The sequence below is a fragment of the Xyrauchen texanus genome, chromosome 5, assembly GCF_025860055.1.
Source record: "Xyrauchen texanus isolate HMW12.3.18 chromosome 5, RBS_HiC_50CHRs, whole genome shotgun sequence".
Lineage (NCBI taxonomy): Eukaryota > Metazoa > Chordata > Actinopteri > Cypriniformes > Catostomidae > Xyrauchen > Xyrauchen texanus.
The window spans coordinates 50,910,338-50,928,967 of record NC_068280.1 but is presented as its reverse complement, the minus strand read 5'-3'; positions in this window follow the sequence as shown (position 1 = coordinate 50,928,967).

Here is an 18,630-nt window from a genome sequence, read left to right as displayed (position 1 = left end):
TATGGATATTAGAAATTGGCTAAATAAAGCCCAAACTACCACTATGCAAGATGCTCATCGATTAAGCTGTCAAATAACACCTCCTACCGATGACAGCGTCACTAGCCGTCAACCTCACTGCACCACCTGACACAACGCACACCTGGGCGACAAACCCCAGCAAGTGCAGCTGAGTGACCTAAGTGAGGAAGAGCCCTTACAGGTGATGTGCTAGAAAAATACCCCAGTAGTATAGTATATCATATAGTGGCAGTGGAATTAACTGTTCATTTAGTAGCTCTTGGTTCAAAAAATACAGAGTGGCTGGAATATTCTGTTGAACGGGATGCTGCATTTTGTTATGCTTGTCGTAAATTTGGCTCAACTGGGGCAGATGTTGCATTCACAACCACTGGCTATAACAATTGGCGCCATGCCCTTGTTCAAAATAAAGGACTAAAAAGGCATGAATCCAGCAAAGAACATATGTTAGTGATGGTACTGTGGAAGGAGAGGCTTGCTAGAGTCAAGAAAGGCACTGAGATTTCCTCACTTGTTAATTCAGCACAGCTTGAAAGGAACCGTACCTATCTATCAGCTATTGTGTACATAATCGAATTCACGGCTGTGAATCAGCTGCTTTTGTTGGATCTGTAGATGCAATGGATGCAAGGGGTGAGGAAGGCTGTGGATTCATTCTTAATATGTTACAAAGTATATTTCTGCTTAAATTTGCTCTGTGCATTTGGTCATATTTTTCTATTGTCACGTTTTTTCCAGTGAGGCCTGACTCAACGTTGAGGGAAAGATGGCCCTCTATTTGTTCTGTCTAATGATGCCATTGCAGGGATGGTTTGGAGTTTTAAGAGTCATATGGCTTAGCCAGAAGAACTGAGCTCCAAGTGTATCTAAGAAGAGAAGAGGGACTACCACCCCTGTATTCGAGAGTTCAAATCCAGGGTGTGCTGAGTGACTCCAGCCAGGTGTCCTAAGCAACCAAATTGGCCCAGTTGCTAGGGAGGGTAGAGTCACATGGGGTAACCTCCTTGTGGTCGCTATAATGTGTGGTTCTCGCTCTCTGTGGGGCATGTGAAGAGTTTTGCGTAGATGCTGCGGAGAATAGCATGAAGCCTCCACACATGCTACATCTCCATGGTAACGCGCTGAAATATCGGTCACTGGCCAGCATGTTTATCCACTGAACATTGGGACACTTATGACTCAATCACCCATGACACGATAATGATCTTGCGCATTCAAGCGCAAATGTTATTAATCAACAACATCACTTTATAAATGACAATATTGTAAATTTTTGTTGAAGATATTCAAACGTACAGTGTTATTAGGAAAGATAAATTACATACTTGTAAGAGATGATGTCAATTCATTTCCATATGGCTATAATTTCTGTTGTTTCTGTACTCTAAGTTAGTTCGAGGTTAGATCATCAACTCATTTTATGATTCTCTCTTTTGCCTTTGACAATGTGAAGAACTTTGTCTCTCTCTCAACTGATTGATTGAAACTCAACTTTTACTCCTGGTCTTCATTGAACATACTAGTCTCTTTAATTGCTCAAGCTGTATTCCTCTTTACTGTCATGTTGTATTGGTTATTTGTTGTATGTGTATAGTGTTTTGTCTTTTTTTGTACTGAGATTTTGAGCTGATCTCTGTGCGGCACTGTGATTAGCACTCATTATTTAAACATGCTCAGTAAATACTTGATATGACTAAAACCAGCAGCTGACTATGTCAAACCCTTTCGATGGAATATGCAATAAACAAAACTAATATTTTTAAACTTCAAGTTTCTCTTATTGCTAACTAAAAACACACTAAGCTGTAAACACTGGAAATAAAAGAAGAAACTGAATAACCATACCTTTAGTCTGGTTAAAACGTTCCATTAAAACTTTAATATTATTCTTGAAAGATGCCTCATGTCCCAAAAGGATGTTAGTCTCTTGTTCATCATAAGCTTTGCCAAGGTTGTCTGCCATCCAAGTGAATTTGCTCTCAAAGCGGTTGGTATTACTGTCCAAATATCCCATCAACTGATCATCAATGAGGTTCAGTGCCACAAACTCTGGAAACTCACTAAACCCAGTCGTTTGCAGTGTAAAAGGCTTTCCAGCTGTGGATTGCTGAAAAACAACAACACAACTATCAGTATAATCCAAAGTGCCATGCAATTTGCATCCAAACTAAATGCTACATAACCAGTACTAATACAACACTTAATACTAAGCCTTGATCAAAAGAAATTTGATAGACTGTAATAAGTAAAAATTTAAATATACAGCTAAGTAAACTGACCACTGACTTGTCAGACAAGTAAAAGGAGCTCTTAAATTTAAATGTATTATTGTTTATGCAATCAGTATATCACATTAATATGTCATCCATGCTGTTTTATGCTTCATTAGAAAGAGTTTAAATGATTTAGAACAGGTTTTCATATAGTCCTACTATTCTGTAGGTCCATACAATGCAAGTGAATGGTGATCAGAACTTTGTAGCAGGGAAGGAAACATTTTTCAAGGAATCCATAAGACTGCAGTGGTTAGAATCCATATCTTCAGAAGCAATATAATTGCTGTGAGTGAGAAACAGAAAAATATTTCAGTCTTTTTTTTTTTTACTCTAAACCTCCACTTTAATCTTTACTTTCAGATGTGAAAGTGAAACTAAATATGCATCACATGTGACTTTCAGATGTAAAAGTGGAAGTGGAGATTTAGAATAAAAAAAGGACTTATATATTGTTGTGTTTCTCACCCACAACTATTATCTCACTTCTGAAGATATAGATTTAACCACTTGAGAGTTATTAAACATTTTTTAATTTTGTGATTTTTTGGAGCTGCAAAGATTTGGTCATCATTTACTTGCATTGTATGGACTAACAGAGATTAAATATTCTTCACTCTGGTGAAGAAAGAAAGTCATACACATCTGGGTTGGCATGAGGGTGAGTAAATGATGAGAGAATTTTTGAGTGAACTACTCCTTTAATAGAAAAATATGTGACTCTACATAAATTTTTGCAGACCCTAAAATACATTGCAGTTTTTATTTTTCCAAGTGTCCATCTCAGAATAATTTATAGTACTCTCTGTCTATATAATAACGTTACAATAAGATTTTTGTAAAGCTTTTTGAAACAATGTGTATTTTCGAAAAGCACACAAAGAAACTTGATGTGCTTTTTCAGATTTAATTTTTTTTCTCTAAAGTTCAATTGCACAAACACATAATTTAGTAAACAAATCATTTTCCACCCTCTCGCTGACTCTAAATTAGACAGTCTATTTTGATTAAAAATAAACCTATTGCTGAGAAGAGGTTCACCCTTTCAATGCATTTAATGACCATTCATTGAATTCAATGTCTCATTTATGATTACTGTACTGTTTCCAAATTGCTCTCTTAGCCTTTGATTATTATTGTTAGATTTATTTATAAGTAAAAACATATTTATCATAATTTGAGTAATAGGTCCTCAGTAAACATAAACAAAAACATCTTCTTGTGTGCTTGTAATTCACAATCGATTTTTTTTTTTCAGGGTTCACCTGCCTCCTCTCAAATCACAAAGAATCTGAAGACTATGTCACTATACAGACTTGTACTTAACCTTTTAAGTTAGATATACAACAGCCAACAAATCTTAGAAAACAATAAATAAGCTTCCAAATGCTATCATATAATTTAAATTTATTCCAACACACAGGAAATCATTTATATTTGTGTATTTATAATATGTATAATGGTTTTATATCTTGAATTTTGTTTGTTTTTGTGCCTGAATTGTATGTCTTGTTAGTCTTTTCTATAATAAGTTTTCGTTTCACGATAGAAACAATTGAGGCAAAAAAGGGACGCATAGCCAAACTCTGGGTTTCTAGTAGCCTTGTATTCTTACACTGCCATCTAGTGGGGAAATTGCAATTTCAACGATTCGTCACCAATTCGTTTATTAACATTTCACTAAAGAAAAATTATAAATATATCACTTTTTATTAATATTATTTGCTTTCTCATTGTTATATCATACAATATATATTAAATGTCAAATATATGCTATTATATATGTTAAAAAGGGAAAAAAATACATTGTCGTGAAACTTTAAGAGAATATTTAAGCAGAATAGGACTAATTGTTCTCCAAAATTCAGTTTACTCTTTGGTAATTGATGTAGGCTACACTATTTCTTGCAACATTTCTTTACTAGCCTTGTATTTTATACACATAATAAATGCTAAGTTTCACTCAGCTGATTTTTAAATATTTTGTCAATAAAAATATCCAACTCACCAGCACTAGCAATGTGCAGGTGAAGGACCAGCAATGCTACAGACCGCATCATTCTGATTTTGACAGCGTCGGTGCAATAACGTCTCTTCTTCGGCCTCCTGTAAAAATGTGTGTCGTGTTCCCACACCAAACAGATAGTGTTAAGCTTTAACCCCGCCTACAATGGAATATGTTAGCAAATACAGGCCAGTGGAAATTGAGAGCTGATATTACATCAGAAATCACTAGGGTAATTTATTAAATCTAGGATGTTTTAGAAAGTGAAAGCATGGCGATCATTAAATCTAGACCATAATGTTGTGCAAATGTATTTTCATTTTGTTCTGTAAAACATGAAACATTCATAAAGTATTATTATCATAGAGTGACAACAACTCCCCATTGGTGTAGCTATATCTTTCCAGATTTGCAAGAACTTCCCATCATGAAAGCCTGTAAAGCCTGAAAGATTAAAAATGACATACAGCGTCCATTATGCACCCAGAATTTAAAAATCAAATTGCAATCAAGGTATACAGGTCAAAAACTCTGCTTAGAGATTTTACCAGATCCAGTCACCCAGCAGACAGTGAGATGCGGGGCCACCTCTAGACCCCAGCCCTCCTCACAACTCTGTGTACATGGAAGTTATACCTTATCATAATTTCAAAAAGAACAAGACAAGAATACATCATGTATTAAAATGATTCAAATCATATAAGCGGAAACCAGGGCTATACACTGTATAAAGGTGTAACATGAAATAAGTAGCGATTTGATCTGTACCTAAAAAAATATTTTTGTTGGTGTTAGCTAATATATTTAGGTTGACTGAGGGGTGTTAAATAATATTTTGAGTTGAGTTAGTTGTTAATTTAAATGTAAACAAATAAAGCACATTTCATCTTTTCTCTAGTGTAGTAGTCACACAGGGAAGTTGTCACAATGTCTTAGTTAACTTCGTTTTCTCTAGTAGTATATGTTGGTTCCAAACACCTAGTTCAAAAACCTTTTATAAGGTAAAATATAAGTTTTTTTTAGTATTTATAAACAAACATTTGACCTCAAACTAGCTACTGAGCTATAGTTAACTAAGGCTAAATTTGCAGTTAATAGAGTTACAAATTGCTTATAGTGCTCTGCTTCCTCAGCCCTTGGTTGGGGATGCATGTTGTTCATCTATTCTAGAATGTTTGTGTTCAGGTTCTTTATACGTCAGGTTTGTCTTTAGTTTGTCAGACAGATTCTTGTCCAAATGGGCGGTTCTTGGCAAGAGTTAGCAGCAAAGTGAACCAGACTTTATGGCCATAGTCAAACAATCAGAGGGTTTAGCCGTGCAAGTCTAATTAAACGTAATTTTTCAGGAGCGCCACAGTACTTCAGTGTTATCAAAACAGTGTAGATTTTTTAGTATGTAGCAAGCTATTTAGTTGCTGCCCACCGAGTAGCAGTGTACCAAGATAAAACACACATTATCACTGTTTTTGAAACATTCACTTGGCATTGCTCTCAAGTAGCATTGGGAAGTCCAATTTATTGTTCTAATGAATCAGTCCGGGAACAAACGATTCACAATTTCACTTGAGTCCTCCATTGGAATTATGTATTATTAGGCATTTCAGAAAGTTTCAGAACCACTTTCCCTAAACTATAGTAGAAGTTGGCCTTCTATGCTACTTTGAAATACATTTCTGAAGTTGCTTATTTTGGATTCCACTAGATTCATTGTCAGTGATAATTAGATTTTTTATTTATGAGTTATTTTAAAAAGATATAGTTAGTTTTACTTTGAGACATGTGACCTCAAAGCAGAGAATCGGTCTTGATTTTTATTCCTGCTGTTTATTGTATTCTCAAGAGCTGCGTTCATGCTGTTATTATTCTGATTTATTGTGACTAGCTGTAAAATTATGATTATTAGAAAAGACTTGTGAAGGTTACTAAAAGTAACTGAGCTTTAAATGTGTTAATTAAATGCACAATCAGTTTGAAATGGGTAACTCATACAAATGAGCTTCTTTTGATTTAGAAATATTCCAGGTCATTTGCAATTTAATGTATGTGTGTTGCATTTGCGACATGCTGTCGATTACAACCTTGCAATTAAAAGAAACTGCTTAAACCAGCCTAAAATGGCTTGTTAGTCTTAGCTGGTCTGCCATCTTGTTCAGGCTGTTTTTAGAAAGGTTTTGGGCACTTAGACCATCATAAACCAGCTAAGATCAGCAAATCAGTTTAGGCTGAATTTTTGGACTGCCGCCTGCAATTTTTCACACGCAAATTTAAAAGCTTACCATTCGCACATACAGGACACCCCCAAATAAAAAAGACTCAATTATTCATAAAAAATATTGCGTGTTTACAATCCTGTGATGAACAAAAATTTCCATTTAAAAAATAAAATAAAATGTGTAGTTGTCCAAAATTTATAAGCATGTAATTCTGGTTCTGACTGTTCTATCTCCCTTAAAAAAATAATTTTATTCCACTAGATGGCAGAAAGTACTTGGAAAAATACATTTCCTCTATCACCTTCCATCACAATATACAGATCTGAAATGTAGGTGGCATTTTAGCCCTCACAGATGTGCTCGTCCATAGACATTCAGTCTAATTTTCAGTTCAAGCACCACCCTCAGTGTTTCATCGAATATCTCGGCCTCCGAGTGGACTAGAAGCTCAGTCTAGGTGTCATTAGGAAGCTGAGATTCTCCCCTTTGCGATAATATAAACCATTTTATCACCAATATTCGATAACGTTTTTCTTTTGGAAATCTTTATTAGGGCGACAAAATAAATAAAAAATATAGTCACATTCCTGAGAATGAGAGCTTTCTTATGATTTATGACTTGTCCATTTAAGTGCTATTTAAAAGACTTTTATATTCATATTAATATTTCTACCACATGAACTCTAGGCAGCACTTATTTGCGATGCAGATGCTTTTAGCCCATACGTTGTTATTTTATGTAACATAAATGCACAATTGATGGTATTCTGTGAAAAGTTCAGATTCTAAGCCTTAAAATGATACCACATATGGCTGAATTATGTTTCCAGGGACTTTAAAGTAGTTTAGTTTAAAGATGGTTTCCCCCCACCTTTTTGAAAGAGGCATCTTTACTAGGGATGTCCTGAGACCATTTTTTTGAGAACGAGTATGAGTACCGATACTTCTTCTTTGGTACTTTTGGTTGAAACCAATACCAGTTTTTAATGTTATATTTTTTCTGAATCCCATATCAACAGTTTATTTCAATTTGATCATCAAAATGGTGTCTAAATAAATGAATTAATTAAAACTTTAATCAAAATCTAACATTATTTTGTGCTTTTAAATAGAACCTCGCAGCACAATCCAAAATACAACATTGTGGGTATTTTTTTCAAATAAAGTGCTGGATAACAGAGCATCAGAGTTGTGAGTTATTGCTTAAATATAACAAAATTATTATTGATTTATTATTATAGCACATCAATGACTTCAGCATTCACTCTGAAGTGCGCAGCACATGCAGACTATATATTAATCATATTTAATCAAAGCCTTTATGGTATAATATTCACAATAATTTGTGAGCTGATTGTTTACAGAATGACATTTGTATGTCTGATGGTGTTGGATATTTGGTATCCAAGCAATTGCACCTGTTTCTGATACACTGTGTCAGTATCGAGAAAGCCCTAATCTTTACTCTAGAGCGTACGAGTGCATTAGCAGGACCAGCCTGAAAAATACCAACCGAAGTCATAATATTTGTCAAAGATGGCCCTAGAAATCATACAAGTTTGCTCATCAAAGACACCCATAGAAATAATAAACAAATTTTTTTCTTAAGTTTAACCCCTAACCCAGAGCTAAACCGAACCATAAAGTCTAACCTAAACCTAATATGTTTTACAGAGATACCTTCAAAACATGATTTGCATTTTTTAAATGTTTATTTGTGGTGCTGTGCACTTGTAAGTGTATTACTGTGTGCATTATCCATTAATTTACACACTAATGGAGGAGTTAAAATGATTATCTTTGGTAATCGACAGCATGCCACAGATGAGGTCTGTAGACATTAGTTGCCCATAACCCAGAATATTGCATGTGTCATTATGGATATCCTGCCTGCAGTCTATGACTCATGCTCCAGACAGACTCATAAGTCCCACGAAGATTGTGATACGTGACCAAAAGTTTTCAAAAGACAAGAAACTAGAATCTATTATCCTCTCGGAGTTTAAGCGTCACTCCTTTACCTTCAATACCGGTATCTGTTTGGCTTTCTTGTCTCCTTTTTTTGGGGGGATTTCTGTACTGAATTTCATCGATTTCTTAGAGTTTATGGCAAAACACGAGGCAAGAGAGTTATAAATTCCTGCTGCATTAAAACTTGCAAAAAAGCCAGTCAATGATGCTGTTAGTATTCAGTGTAGCTCTGCACATCAGTAGAATAATGCATAGAGCATTTCAGGGGAAATTATTATACTGCAGCAATAATCAGACTGTTGTTTTTGCTTATGAAAACTGAAGTGAATAGGGTGATAAAGCTATATAAGTACCAGCTCATATAGCTCCTCCTTTTTTTTTTAACAAACATCAATTGTGCTTGTATGAAAAACACGGATGTTTTAGTTTGATTCTAAGACTTGTAAGGAAGTATTTCCTCCGCGGAACACAAATGGTTATGAGAGATATTCCTCAAAAGCCTGTTGTATCATGCTTGGATTTGGACAAAAGCCTGTTGTATCATGCACCATTTGATGCATGGATTTCAAAGGGGTTTTTCTAATAAAATAATATATAATATTTTAACCAAGCACAAGTTTCTTATATTCAGCAAACACTCATTTTAAAATATCAGCAACAATATATTCATAATTGTCACTTTTACTTTATTAAAATAAGATGCAATTTATCCCAAAATAAGAGTCACTTTTTGTGGAAGTCTGCCGCCATTTTAAATAGATCAATATAAACATAGAAACCACTTTTTTTTTGTTTTTGGTGCCATAAACGTGAATCTAGATTGTTTGGACCGTCAACTTAAACAGAGAGTGAAACATATTTTGCGATTCTCTCTCTGTTAATGTCGTAAATTATACATGGAACCTTTTAATTAATTCTATATTAACTATATTCAGTGTTGGGGAGTAACAGAATACATGTAACGGGATTACATATTTAAAATAATAAATACAAGTAACTGTATTCCACTACAGTTACAATTTAAATAATTGGTAATTAGAATACAGTTACATTAAAAAAGTATTTTGGTTACTAAAGAGATTACTTTTCATTTTATTGTCATTTGTTTCATTTAATATTTAGTCCTTTCAAATGGAAAACATATATACATATAAATGATGCGATCCAAAGTGGATTTAAACAGCGGTGAAACACTTTCTTATGATGCGTTACATTCATACGAGCAGACAGAGAAGTACGTTTGAAGTAAGTTTGGAGCAGAAGAAATAGAAATAATCCTTGTGTAAATTGTTAGCTTTACGCTAAGCTAAAATGCTATTTCTAGCCATTTTACATGCACATGTTACCAGACACGATCATATTTTATTATCAAGAAAATTCACATTGGATCATAATTAATTTTATTCTAGTAAGACCTTTGATATTAGGACAAAAATCATATTCTTGATAATAATTTTTGTATTGTTTTCCCGTAAAAATATCTAAAAATCCTTAAAACAAGATCAGTTTGATTTAACTTGTTTTAGAAACAGCACTGCATATGATATTTGGGTTTTTCAGAGAATGTATTTTTAACATGTGTATTATATTTTACTGTACTGACTGAGTTTTCAATAGTCAAAACAAGTCAAAAAATCTACCAGTGCTGAAGAAGTAATCCAGAGTATTTAGATACTTGAGTAATCTAATGGAATAAGTTACAAATTACATTTTATAGCATGTGTTCTGTAATATGTAGTGGAATACATTACAAAGTAACCCTCCCAACCCTGTATATATTATGAAACTTTTAACAACAGGGCCCAAACTATGCAGTTCAATTACTATTTACTGAATAAACATAATCATCAATACAAACAAAACTGAAGTTAACGTTAAAGTAAAACAAAATAATATTTTTGGGGATTTTGCGAGTCAACAGATTGGGATTAAAAAATCAGAAAATCTATATTTTTGCCCAGCCTTAGTTTGAAATAACATGTACTGATGAATCGCACACAATACGACCAGACATGTGTATTAGTAAAGTAAACACTATCCATTTTTATTAAAACTATCATATGTTGGTAAATTACAATAAAATTGTGTGATGTAATTGGTGTTTTTCACTTATTATCACTACCCAGATAGCACACATACATCTCAGAGATATCTGTGAAATATGGAAAGCATCACAATCTAATTAACATCCGCTAAACAGCATAAACGTCTCAAAGACATCTGCTGAGTCTTACTGACATCTGAAACATACTTATTGACATAAGTCTTATAGACCAGGGGTTCTCAACTGGTCCCACCCTGGGACCCACATTTTCCCATGGTCATTAAGTCGCGACCCACTTTTTTAGAATTCAACCAACAAAATTTATTTTTCAAAAATAACTGTTGAAAACACTCATATATCATCTTTTTAAAAACATAACCCTACATACATGCATATATTATCCCGTGCAACGTGCATTTCAGAGCATATTAATAAGTAACTGGACCCTGACAACTGCATGTACAAAAGTTAATTAAATAAATAAGGCCACATAACAAGATATTTTTACTCTATTCAGAGCAAATTAATAAGAAACTAAGGAGGACCATGACAACTGCATGTACAAAAGTGAATAAAATCAATGTCAAAATCACTCAAAATAAATAAGGCCACAAAACAAGATACTTGTTTGGAGCAAGACGCTGTCAGACAATTTTGTGATGCCCTCAGCTCCTGGAGATGTCTTTGAAAAAAACTCCACCGGCTTGTCTTTCGATGCGGGATGTTTGGTTTCTAAATGGCGCTTCAGTTTGGACGGTTTCATGCTCTCATTGGCAAGCACTTCACTACAAAGCACACACTGGGGTTTCTGTCCCTTTTTATCCTCAATGTACGAAAATCCATTTTTTAAATAGTCTGGGTCATATTTGCGCTTCGCCATCTCGAATCTGAATGTCAAAACAACGTAAAGACAGGATGGTTACCATGGCTACCATAGTAAACTACCGCACGTCTCTGACGAATGCCTGTCAAAATAAACCTTTTTTCAAAATAAAAGACCAATCAAACATGAGACGCACATTACATTTTTTTTTTTTTTTTTTGACCAGCTTACTGAGACCCACCCAAAACAGGTCTGCGACCCACTTTTGGGTCGCGACCCACCAGTTGAGAACCCCTGTTATAGACGTATTGCAGATGAGCAAACAATGTAAAAAAAAATAGGTCTTCCAGATGTAAACACATTATCAGATAGAATTATGGGTAATGTACGTGTGCTATCAAGGAAGTGACTTCAGTTCCTGTTACCTTTTCGAATATTTATGTTGTGTGACTTCATAGAGGTAAAATGATAAATGGGCTATAAAAACTTCAAAAGGCACTTCAGTTTCATTCGCCTCTAGCCAAGTACACAATTCTGATTTGGTGGATCCCAGGTCTCAAATTTAGTGGCACACACACACACACACACACACACACACACACACACACACACACACACACACACACACACACACAGACACACACAAAGTGCAAGTGTTCATTTACTTTCTATGAAATATATTGGCACATAATCCACAGAGCAGTATGCTCTCACATAAAAGATGAGTTCAATCTAACCGCCCACATGCTGCAAGATGGAAGTCTCTGCACAGGGCTTTTAAAAATGAGGACGCCTTTAATTGGCTCGCATTGATCTGAACCTCTTTGTGGTCAGTGAAGATGAGATGGATGGTATCTGTGGTGTTGGGAGTGAAGAATCACTGTGCTAGCATTAAGCGATGTCTGAAGTTTGTTTAAAGTTGTGAGAGGATTTCTGAAAAGTAATTGCGAACATGCTCTAACTCTTTAATTAGGCTGCGGGCCATGCGGTGTGCAGAGAGAATTGTTATCGCTTTAGGTGAAAATGAACAGGGTGGTTTAATTAAGAAATATCTTAGAGATGTAATATGCAGAAGCCCTACGAGGTGACAATAAAACAGGTAAGGAGAAGAGAATTTTTCACTGACTCACTTTAATGTGTGTAATTTCTACGCCTCTAGCGTGACCAAATGGAATTGCAAAATTCGAGGATTTCAGAAAACTCGCCCATACTCAAACTCACTCATTGTTGCTGGTCAGGATACTCAAACAAAGAGAGCAACTGTTTTACACTTTTAGATCAAATCAACCAAATGGTTTACTTAAATGGTAGTTGACTGCATATTAAGCTGATAAGTAGCCGCGTTTCCACTATAGGGCCAACATATGTTGTGCTAGTGTGTGCTAGGGCCATTTGCGTCCCCACTGTCACTTCTGGGGCTTCATCCTGCCTCCTCTGGGCTTTGCCGGGGCCAATGGCCTTTGGCCCGCCGATTACCCTTGGGCCAAGCAATCCTACTTGAGACGGGGTCAATTTCAAAGGCAGAGTATCGCCAAACTTCCCAGGATATGTATCCAGCACACAACGGTACAGGCACAGTACAAATCCGTTAAAACAGCCGATGGACAAAGCGGCACCCAAAGAAATGACTTTCCATGGGTCGGTGACAACACTTTTGGTTATTGGGTTTTTGGACAATGATGCGGAGTTACTGGCCCGATGGTGGGAACACAGGTCGATTTTGTTCTTGTGGCTCAATGTCTGAGGCTATTGGCCATTGATAGCCCTGGCTCGCACTGACCTGCTAGTGGAAAAGCGATTAATGACACACCTCAGCTTTAGAATGATTTAGTTGATTGGATTAACCATGAAGCCGTTGTGAAATGTATCCTGTAATTTCAATGCTAGAATGTTCTGGGAGCTGTATAATTCATATGGCAGAAATCCCCCAAATAATAATAGTTATAAATAATGCATATAATGCATATGTTGTGCATCTGTGGTAAATGTGAATCTCTAAAATCCAAAGTCACTTCAGATAAGCATTGGCTTGCTCCTTGTCTATGAGTTTTATGATCCCTTATAAAGATGGTGCTGGAAATTAATTGAAGAGGGAGTCTTCGGCGAGCCCTAGGGATGCAAGTGTTTGTTCAGCAAGGAAATTTCAGCGAAGAAGAAAATCCAGCGGCCTCAAGTCTTCACCTGCATTTATTATCGCTGTATATGTTTGAAGTCATACTGTGGCTCAGCCATGCACAAGTGTTACTGTTACAAGATTATGGAATTGTTTTTAACCTAAGAGAACCAAAGAGCGTATCTTTCTGTTGGCAAGCCAAAATGACTTTTAATCATGCACAGGAAATGGATTATAGAAATCTACAATTCAGTTTTTACTAGTTATAATGCTAATTCTTGATATCAGTGATGGAATTACTACAAGTGAAAGTGCTCATTTTTATTTGAGTAATTACATTTTACTCAGCACTAGTATAAATGGTAACTCTTATTTAAAAAAGACAATTACTCATGGAAAAACACACATTCTTGATATCAAAAATTGAATATCTGTAACCTCATTTGCAATATCTATGTCATTCACCTCTATTGTAACACAATTACAGATATCTACAACGAATTTCATACTAGTCAAAATTCCAATTTCATATTTCAGCTATGCACTTCTTATGGTAGCAATATTTTTTTATATTGATGATTACATTGTTACTAATGTATATGTACCTTCCTAATGTCAACAACTGAATTACAACTAGTAAAAATAAAAAAAAATGTATATACGTAATTTGGATTTCTCTTGTGACAATGTTCCATCCATTTCTATCGGGAAGACACGCAGGCTTGAGTGAGGTTTAAGATGATATTTATTTGATGAATGTAAACAGAAAAGTAATGTTTCTCTTTGGGGTAGGCCCCGTCTGGCGGTCCGAGGGAGTTGTACTTGGAACCGTCATATCCTGCCGGAGATAGGAGGCAGGGGCGAGGTGCCTACCCCCGTGCAGGACGGGACTCAACAGGTGGTGGTGGGGTGGAGGAGGTTGCCATTTTAGCACACTGAAACAGCAATGTGATAGATTGTGAGTAGACTTATAAAGCCATGGCTTACATGTGATTGGCTGGGAGTTACCCAGCTAATGGTCTGATGATGTACAGCTGCTAGTCTTCCCGCTAGAACTACGCTGCACTTCCAATTCCAGGTATCTAAAATACCTGATCTAAAACGTTGAAATACATATACAGATAACAAAAACTATCATTTTTATTAACTAGTTGTAATTTAATTGTTGATATCAGGAATGCATATTTGTAGTAGTAACAGTGTAATTGCTGATATCAATAATTGCTAGTAAAAAGTACATTGCTTATAACTGAAATAAAAATTTTAAATAGAAGGAAAATAATCATAGATTTCTGTCGTTGTATTTTGAACAGGAGCGAATGACAGATCATTGTGAAATTCTAATAGTGAAAGTTACAGATACATTTTAAATTTTTTTTAAGTTGATAGATTTCTTAGTCCATTTCTGATATCAGCAATACATATGCGTTGGTAAAAATGTTCATTCTTGATGATAAATGACATAATTACTTACGAAAATACCCAATCAAATGCATGAAAGCCATGTCATGCCAGTAACAGCCAGTAGATATCTGTAGTCAGATTGCTTGTTATATTTTATCAGATGATATGCATTTGTATATATATATATATATATATATATCAAAACATTCTCAAACTATTATTTGTCGAAGTTTAGCTCACCCTGTAATTCCAGTCGTTTTTTTCTGCATTGTGTCTGATTTACAGATTATATTTGACAGATAAAAAAAATTGCTCTCCCATTTTTTTTTGTTGTTGGAGGAAACGTGACCAAGTCTTGTACTGCTCAGATTAAGCAAACCATTTTTATTAAATGAGGAAAATGTATTTCAGTCAAAAATGACTGAATACCAAAGAAGGATAAAGAATATTGCTGATATCAAGAATTAGCATTGAAAATTGAATTGCAGAAATATATAATTCATATAATTCATATCCTGTGCATGATTAAATGTGGAAAGGGCTTGCTGTAATACATTTTTTTTTGCAAATTGACCCTCTGAAAATTAACCATCCAGGTCTCATGGTAAACACTGCAAAGAAAATTGAATTGTGTCCTTGTGTATTAAGTTTTCACCAGCATCAGCATCTAGACCGGATACTAGTCTTATGTTCTCATTTGGATGAAAAAATAAACCTTGTAGGTAAATGTCCTTGAGGTAAAAAAAAAATCATTAAACATAGACTTAATCTCATTCCAGACAGATACAATATTTATCTTGTATATATCAAGTACATTGACAAAGGAGAGCCATCTAAAACCATGTGCTGCTGGTCAAGGAAAGGTCCCTTACAAAGCTTTGAAGCTCCCAGATTTTTGAGTGCTTTGTAGTGCATATGTCTCATGCAACATGAGTTCTTTAGGAAAGAAATATCACACATAAGATTTTTTGAATGCCTCAATTGTAAATTGAAAGCAAGTGAAAAGTGTTTTTTCTCCTAAGGAAAAGAGCCCAGTAATGTCACGTGTCTCCTCTAGAGTTTCTGAAGGGAACTAAAAAACTGTGCTCAGATTTCACAAGATAACAAAGTCAGACGCAGAGATCTCAGCTTGAACATTTCTCATTTTCCTAGTCTTCCAAGAACAAAAGATCTGATATATGCTATCCACGTAAAAGGTACTGCTCTATAGAGCACAACAGTCTGGTTCAGGAAGTAAAAATCCAATTCATTTTCTCCATAGGCGAATTGATTTTTAATCATAACTTGTAAATATTTAAAGGGGACCTATTATGCAAAATTCACTTTTACATGATGTTTGTACATAAATGTGAGTCGGCAGTGTGTGTACACAACCACCCTACAAAATGAACGGGTTTCGTATCTGCTCTAAAGTGACGGCACTTTAGAGCAGGCCACGCCCACAACTGGTGACGGACTCCACCCTATTATCATAGCTCCTCCCCTGAGTGTTCTACACACAGTCTGCCATTTTTCCCCGCACTGGAGCAGATACAGTGAGAAGAATAATAAGTATTCTGTTGTTGGCTGTAAAAGTGAACATAAGAGTCTTCATGTACTCCCGGCATCAGAGCCACTGTGACGCAGTGGACAAGCTGGACTGGTAATCTGGCATACCGGGCATTTTCCCGGTGGGCCAACGCACTTTGGGACTGATCAGGGGTGGACTGGCCATCGGGAAAACCGAGCGGGCCGGTGGGTAAGCCGGGAAAGGGTCAGAGTGGGCCGCGATAAGCTAAAATGAGCCACCGCGTTATGTAAAACAGGCAATGATATGCAGAAAACAACAGCGAACCCAACCCCCCACACCCCTACCCGCTCAACTTTTGGGCCAGTTGCTATGCAAAATCCCAGGCCGATTACTCTTCCCAGTCCAGCTCTGCCTGAACTCCGCTATTTACGCTGTCAGCCATATTGGTTCTGATTTGTTGTTGCCGTAGTAACCAAAGCACAAGCTGTAAAGTCACAGCCCTCTTCCTGAAAGGGGGCGTGCAGCAGCAGCTCATTTGCATTTAAAGGGACGCACACGAAATCAGCGTGTTTTTGATTCCACCCAAAAAGAGGCATTTATAACAGGGACACCTGAGACTTATATTACATCTTGTAAAAAGGGGCATAATAGGTCTCCTTTAAAGATAGACCTACTGTGAGCTCCGAGGTTGATAATCAATGGTATATGCATCAGCCCGGTTGAGTTAAAATAAAACTACACTACCCATGATCTTGAGGGAAAATCCACCAATCAGAGAACTGCGACAAACAAAGTGTGCCAAGACAGCTCTGCAGCGACTGAACACCAACAACAGTCTCCCTCCACATATTTGCATATATTTTAATATTTTGCTATTGAATTAAGATGTATTGTTTGTATACTCAACAATCAACAACTTTAAATCAACAGTTTTCCATAGTTTTGAATCGGATTACGTCATTCGCAAGGCTTCATAGGATTGCAGTTCAATCGCTCATGAAAGACGTTAAGTACACAGTTTTGTACCTTTGTCTTTTTGTTTGATTTTCAAATACTCTCTTGCATTAAATCAAAGTTTGTAATGTTGTGCTTCGCCTCAGAGCTGGTCGGTTTGGTTCACGGCTTACAACTTTTATAAAGGATTTTATGAAATCACAATGGAAAAGATGAATGGGGAAAAAACTTCCGGAACTAAAATGGTGGGAAAAGTGGGCAGTCGCTGTTGTGCTCTATACTTTTACAGTATTTCAACAATTGTTTCTTTTTTTGTATATATCCATGTCTCACTATGAATTTCAGAGGAAACATCTGTGACAAAGTTGATACTTCTATAAAACACGGAATTAAGACGACTTTCGAAAACGTTCCTGTTCTACAGATACTACTCTAGGATTTTTCTTGGTGACGTCTTTGCTCACCAGCGCCGTCCTAGTGGATGAAAATCGCACGGAACATCAGGTGATTAAGGTTTGCTAGCAGTGCAAATGCTAATGTTGTAAAATATCTTCCTGAATAAATTATCGATTTGATTTTCGTCCAGCACAGCACTGTTAATCAAACCTTTTCTCTCATTATAAATGCTTATGTTGAAAAGCATGCGCTCTGATAGAATTTATGTCTGTAGCTTGATGCTATTGAGTCTGTTAAGCTGATTTGAGTCTGTTAAGCTGATTTGCGTGAAGAGTGAGTGGTTTTATGTAAACATACATCCGGATGGGAAAGAGCTCAATGTGTTTGCATAAATAGGAGAAATGTCTTCCTGTCTTTGCCATTATGTACCTAAGTGACAAAAGCGGGCATTGAAAAATTACAGTAGATATCATTTTCAGAGAGAGGGAGAAATCTAGTTATTTTATTCACAATAATCTCATGTTTTGATGGGTGAACAGAGTTTATTTCATGTATCTTGCATCGTTGATTACCATCATTTCACAGTGAGTATAGGTATATATCAGAAGCTCTTCAAATCTTTTTCAGCCGTCTGAGTTCCAGAAGTATTTTCCCCATTCATTTCTTCCATAGGCTTTTAATGAAATCCTTCTTAAGAAGCCTTGTAAACTATGAACCGAACCAACCAGCTCCGATGTGAATCACAACATCACAAACAAAAAAAGTATTTGGATATAAAGACAACGATACAAGACTGCGTACTTACCATCTTTCATGAGGGCACAAACAACAATCCCATAAAGCATTGCGAATGATGTCATTGATAGACTCGATTACATCGTCATGGAAGTGTGTGGGATGTTT